Source organism: Panicum hallii, chromosome 1 (genome assembly GCF_002211085.1).
Source record: "Panicum hallii strain FIL2 chromosome 1, PHallii_v3.1, whole genome shotgun sequence".
Lineage (NCBI taxonomy): Eukaryota > Viridiplantae > Streptophyta > Magnoliopsida > Poales > Poaceae > Panicum > Panicum hallii.
In genome coordinates this window covers 42,512,779-42,519,758 of record NC_038042.1, presented here as the reverse complement: position 1 = coordinate 42,519,758, position 6,980 = coordinate 42,512,779, and the positions used below count along the sequence as shown (strand labels likewise).

Sequence of the window (6,980 nt, the reverse complement as noted above, 5' to 3'; positions counted from 1 at the left end):
GAACCCATCCCTCCGACCGTCCCAGCTCTCGCCAAGGTGATTAATCGAACCACCTTACTCTCCTCGGGCTATTCCCCCACCTCTGATCCACCGCCGGTGAGCCATCACACCGGAACACCACCGCCGTGGTTGACCTCCATCGCCGCCGCCTCGGTTCACCGCCGTTCCACCCCCTCCGGTCAACTCCGACCATCACATCACCCCTAGCAAGGATCGCCTTAGTTCCCTGATCCTCCCTGGCCTGTTCCCCCTTGCCGCCGGCGACTGCCATCGCTGGAATTTGGCCGGCACACCTCGGCTTCTCTTCCTCGATGAGCCAAGGACCCAATTTCTTTGATTCATTTCTTTCCGAGGGCCCGGCTATAAGATTTCAGTCCCTCCCCTCAATTCAAAATCAGTGATATTTAGAAATTTGTAGAAATTTTTAAAAAATTCAAAAAAATGAGAAACAAGTTTTATTTGAATCCATGAAGTAAATTCTACAACTTTTATTACTAGAGTTTGGTTTGACACCAAATACTTTTTGAGTTATTTTAAAACTTAACAAAAGGGTATCTTGAGCATAACTTGTGCATGCTAGCTCCAGTGTTTGTGATTTTTTATGTGTAGCCTGTGTAGGGTATAAGTAAGCTTGTGTGTAAATTTCAAGTACAATACTGAACTCTAGCTTAAATTAATTAGAACTTATGCAAATCAAGCTTGAAATGGTTTAAATTCATTCAAGCATGCTACTAAGGTTTTTATGCTTAAATCTTTTTACCATATGAGGTTCTGTAGTTGAATAGTTTATAGTAAAATTTTTAAGATTTATAGCACTGATTTGCCTAAGGTTTAGATTTAAACTTGAAGTTTGAACTTAATTCAAATACTTTAGTTTCTATTTTCAGAAAATTATAAAAAATTCATAGTAAACTTACCTACTAGAAATAAGCCTACCCACAAAAATTCAAGGCTACAGCCTTTGTGGATTTCAAAATAAAAATCAAACTTATGTTGCAATATTTACATTCCTGCAACCACTATAAGGATGATGGACAGTGATATGCTCATGCCGACCACACCATCAAGTATACCGATTACATCAAGCAAGATGGAACAATCATTAAATCAAGCTGCACCAGCTCATGTCTTTGATGGACCAATTAATCGTAGCCGAGCTAAACAGCTACAACAAGAGGTGCACGCGCTACTTTGTGAAATTCCATTTATTAATGAGAATTATATGCTTCCTAAATCATGCATGTTGCTATTACTCAGGGTCACCAAGAAGGATGACAAGGACATGCCGAGACTGAATCAGAGAGGAGAACTACATCGAACCAGTTCGGCCTGCCAGAACTGTCATGAAGAAACAGTCATATCTCTTGATTCATAGAAGCTGTGAAGGTCCATGAGTACTTGTTGGAAAGGTGTTGAAGTCAACTTTCTAATGCCACTAAGTGCCGAGTGCTTTAGAGCTTCCAGCTTGGCAGCCGAGTGCTTTTGGTGCAGACTGTTCAGAAGATCAATAGTCAGCCTGATATCCAAGTTTCCGTGAGAAACTGTATCACTCTACAATATTTCATGAAGCATGCTACACATGGTGTGAAAGGTTATCAAATTAGCTTTCCAACGCATCTGGTCCCGCGTCTTTTGGATGTTCCTAGGTGGAGTTATGATTAAAACATTGAAGACCACTCAAAAGGCCAGAAGACACGCGGGAAATTGACGACCACTGCATGAATGATCAAGCCAGTTGGCCTTCCACCTTCCCACGTGGCTCTTTCAGTTCACATCTATTTTTAGAGACTAGTTGTTAGTATAAATACCCCTTATTTGTAAGCTAAGAACAACTTTTTTGGATGAATTAAGATTATCCCAGTGATATTTACAGCCGAGCTGCTTGAGTGTCTTACTCAACCCATGTTCTTCCTTGTTCTTCTTGAACTTGTGGAGAGATCTCTCTGAGATCCACTAATTCGTGCTCTGCGGGTTTCAGTACGGCTGCCCCGTCTTGTGTGGATTAGCTCCGGTTGTGGTTCTGCGGTCGTTCGGAGATCGAGTCGAAGTCTTCGCGGTTTCGGTGTCTCTCTCCCCGTCGCTTGGTCGCATCCAACCTTGGCCAGGTGTAAAGCCTTTTACCCCGCTGAATTTTTTTTCAGCAAGTTATTTCCGTTACCAAAACCTACTGTCGTGAAGATCGGGCCACCCTTCGCCGAACCAATTCAGTGCATATCATGTGGTAATCAGAGCTATCGTTGTCACGGTAGGTTCATTTTTTTTATCACCCACCCTCCCACCCTTTTCAATCTGTTACAGTTTTTCACCATCCACATATTCATCCCTGTGTTTATCTTTTACATATATTTGTTTATCCTATAGTCCAACGCCTAAAAAAAGGGTACCTATAGCCCTTTTGACGGTACTGTTATCTTGTGTTTGTGTTCTTCCAGTTGCTAGTCACCACTGTTTACATATATCTTTTGTAATCAGCCCCCCGTTAGTGTTATAAAAAAAAAAGGAAGAGTCAACCAAAAAAAAAAGAAGAGCACAAGTGAAAAGATACTGAAGAATTTTGTGTTACAGTTGGTTGCTGAAATTTTCAGTTTTCATATCCAAGATGGTGGTAATCTTGATAGCAGCAATTTCTTTTTTATCTTTTGAGCACATCTTTTTCACTTGATTGGCAGTACCGTAGCCCTCCTTGTTCAGCCACCTATAGCTCCACCAAAACCCTGAACCGGGACTTTCGATTTGAAATCCTTACGACCTCCTTACCACCTCTGTTGAAGCTGTCACACCAGCACCATCACAGTTCTTGAGATCAGGCAAGAACTTGGGTAAGTAGGAGGTGAGATCGAGTGTGTCCACATATTTTTTCTTTTCTTTCTTTCCATATTTTTTTTCTTTTTTTGCTGCTCCTAACATGGCAGACTCAGATTCAAGTGTTCATGGTGGACACCGTGGTGATAGGGAAGCCCCTGTCTCACGGGATGAGATGCGTCGCATGGCTGATTCACTCATGGAGGCCATGGGCAGGCTGCTCGATGAGCGTCTTCCCGCGGCTGGAGGACGTAGAGCACGTCGTGATCAAGAGGACCGTCATCGAGAGGAGTCCGGTGATGAGAATTCTGGTTTCGGCCATGGATTCAATCGCTTCGGAGATGGCCCTGAAGGATCTGGTGGTGGTCGCCATGCTGATTTTAATAATTACCATGGTGGGCGTCGCGCACATAGGCGTAATGCTGATGGTCGCCGCGTGCATTTTGAAGATGAAGAGTTTGAAGATCAAGATCATGCAGAAGGATCTCATGATGATGAAAATCCTTTCGGTCAAGGTGGCAGGTTTGATCGGCGTCATCATCGCCGGCCTGCTGATTTTGAAGAAAGGGAATACCATCGTGGTCGTCGTCCTCATGACAACCTAGATAACATCGCTCGTGTCAAGTTGAGTATTCCAAAGTTTACTGGAAAGGAGAATATTCCGAGTACATAATCTTTCAGCTCAGCGCCGTGTGAATCTTGCTTCGGTGGAACTCTCTGGATACGCTCTCACTTGGTGGAACCAAGTGCAGGAGAATCAACATGATTTGGGACGCGGATATATCAATACATGGGAGCAGATGAAGCAAGTGATGAGAAGGCGATTCGTGCCATCTAGCTATCAGCGTGATCTCAGGAACCGGTTGCAAATGTTAAAACAAGGGAAGAGATCAGTTGATGAGTATTTCAAGGAGATGGAGCTACTGTTGGTGCGGGCTGGAATAAGAGAAGATGCAGAGTCTATGGCAAGATTTCTAGGAGGTCTTAATGAAGAAATTTCTGGTTTTGTGGAGATGTTTCCATATCATACCTTGCAGGATCTTGTTGATCAAGCTATGCAAACAGAGAAGAAGATTCAGCAAGAGTCACGTGGAAAATCTTATGGAAGTCATTCTATTGCTGCCCCATGGCGCAAACAGCAGTCAAGTACTTCCTATGGTGGTGGACGATCTCAAGGAGCTGCAGCCAAGTCTTCTCAATCATTTGTTCCATCGAAGATGGCAGCCTTCACAGCATCATCACCAACAACTCAGCAGCGACCCGCTGCAAGTTCAGCAGCCCAAAGCAATGTCTCGGGAGCTACATCTTCTTCTCGAAGCAGAGAAATTGTATGCCATAAATGCCACGGCCGTGGGCACATTGCTGCCCAATGCCCAAGCAAGAGGACCATGTTGTTGAATGAGAAAGGTGAATGGGAATCTGAGAGTGATCCGGAAGATGCTGGACCGATATTTGATGAAGAAATTGAGGAGGAAGGGAATGAGATCCAGCCTGAAGAAGGAGAACATAATTGCTTTATTTCTCTACGAGTGCTTAGTATAACAGCAGAAAAGGAAGACAATGGGCAGCGACATAATTTGTTCCATACCCGTGGACTAATCAAAGATAAGGTGTGTCGCATCATCGTTGATAATGGCAGCTGCAACAATATTGCTAGCCAAGAATTGGTGGACAGACTGGGACTGAAACCATGGCGTCATCCTAGTCCATACAAGATGCAGTGGCTTAATGATTGTGGTGCGCTGCGTGTCAATCATACTGTGACTGTACCATTCTCTGTTGGTAAATACAATGATCATGTGGAGTGCGACGTGGGGCCTATGCAAGCCTGCCAGTTGCTGCTCGGTCGACCATGGCTATATGATCGTGATGTCCAGATTTTTGGAAGGACCAACAAGCTATCTTTTGTGTACAAAGGAGAGCGAATTTCCTTGCTTCCTTTGACACCGGAAGAAATTTTGAAGGATGATATCAAGAAGAAACAGCGCGAGAGCGAGCACCACTTGCGAGTGAGCCACAAAAATAGTAAGGCCGAGTGTCCACAGCCAAATCAAACCCCACAGCTGCAAAGAACCCAGAAACCGGGAAAAGAGGGTTTAGTAATGATGGCTAGGAAGGGGGATATCAAAGAATTGAGTGAACCCGATGCCATATTCTTTGTACTTATGTACAAGGACACTTTTGTTTCTACTATTGCCTTACCCTCTACCCTACCGAGTACTATTTTGAATGTCTTGCAGGAATATGAAGATGTCTTTCCGGATGAAGTACCACCAGGGCTGCCACCTAAGAGAGGGATCGAACATCAAATCGACTTGGTTCCTGGTGCGTCACTTCCGAACAGGGCTGCATACCGCACCAACCCAGAGGAGACAAAAGAAATTCAGCGCCAAGTGGAGGAATTGATGAAAAAAGGGTATGTACAGGAAAGTCTTTCCCCTTGTGCTGTCCCTGTTCTTTTAGTGCCTAAGAAAGATGGATCTTGGAGAATGTGTGTGGATTGCTGCGCAATTAACAACATCACAGTAAGATATAGGCATCTCATTCCTCGCTTAGATGATATGCTTGATGAACTTAGTGGTGCTAATTTTTTTACTAAAATTGATTTAAGAAGTGGCTATCATCAGATTCGTATGAAAGAAGGAGATGAGTGGAAAACAGCCTTTAAAACAAAATTTGGATTGTATGAATGGTTAGTGATGCCCTTCGGTTTAACAAATGCACCTAGTACATTTATGCGATTAAGGAATCATGTGCTTCGAACTTTCATTGGTAAATTTGTTGTAGTTTATTTTAATGACATCCTAATCTACAGCAAGACTCTTGAAGAACATGTTGCACATATCCAGAGCGTGCTTGCTGTCCTGCGTGAACAAAAATTGTACGCTAACCTTGAGAAGTGCACCTTCTGCACCGACAAGGTAGTTTTCCTTGGTTTTGTTGTTTCAGGACAAGGCGTGGAGGTGGATGATGAGAAAGTCAAGGCTGTACACGAATGGACGCCTCCAAAGAACGTGAGCCAAGTGAGAAGCTTACTTGGACTTGCTGGTTTCTACCGGCGCTTCGTGAAAGATTTCAGCACGATCGCTGCTCCAATCAATGAGCTGGCCAAGAAAGACGTACCTTTCAAATGGGGAGAAGCACAACAAAAGGCTTTTGAAGAATTAAAGAAGAAGCTCACAACAGCCCCAGTCCTTGCACTTCCTGATTTCAACAAGACATTTGAAATTGAATGTGATGCAAGTGGAGTTGGGATTGGAGGCGTGCTGATGCAAGAAAAGAGAACAATTGCATTCTTCAGTGAAAAGCTAAGTGGTCCGACTTTGAATTATTTAGTTTATGATAAAGAATTATATGCTCTCGTTCGGAGTTTGGAAACTTGGCAACACTACCTTTATCCTAAAGAATTTGTGATACATTCAGACCATGAATCATTGAAACATCTTAAGGGACAACTAAAACTGAATAAACGACATGCTAAGTGGAGTGAATTTATTGAGTTCTTTCCTTATATTGTCAAATATAAGAAAGGTCAAGACAATATTGTAGCTGATGCTTTATCTCAACGTCATGCTTTGCTCACACAACTTGATGCTAAAATTCTCGGATTGGAAAGTATAAAGGAATTATATGCCACTGATTCGTACTTTGCTTAACCATATGCCAAGTGCGGTAATGGCAAAGGATGGGAAAAGTATCATGTGCATGATGGATTTTTTTTTCGCGCTAACAAACTTTGTATTCCAGATTGCTCTGCTCGAATTTTACTCGTGCAGGAAGCTCATGCAGGTGGACTTATGGGCCATTTTGGAGCCAAGAAGACGGAGCAAGTCTCGTCTGAACCCTCATGGTTTATATACTCCTCTTCCTATTCCTAATGCACCTTGGGAGGACATTTCAATGGATTTTGTTCTTGGGTTACCACGGACCAAAAGGGGAAGGGATTCAATTTTTGTCGTGGTTGATCGTTTCAGCAAAATGGCACATTTTATTCCTTGCCACAAGAGCGACGATGCTTCCCGTATTGCTGAATTATTTTTCAGGGAAATCGTGCGACTACATGGAGTACCACGTACCATTGTGTCGGATCATGACACCAAGTTCTTAAGCTACTTTTGGAAGATATTGTGGGGCAAACTTGGGACAAGACTGCTGTTCTCCACAACATGTCATCCGCA

The 6,980-nt window shown here is 43.3% G+C and overlaps 1 pseudogene; it reads left to right on the top strand.

Moving 5' to 3' along the window:
- The first annotated feature begins 3,602 nt into the window (after positions 1 to 3,602).
- On the top strand, positions 3,603 to 6,680 carry LOC112897090 (annotated as a pseudogene).
- The last annotated feature ends 300 nt before the right edge of the window (positions 6,681 to 6,980 follow it).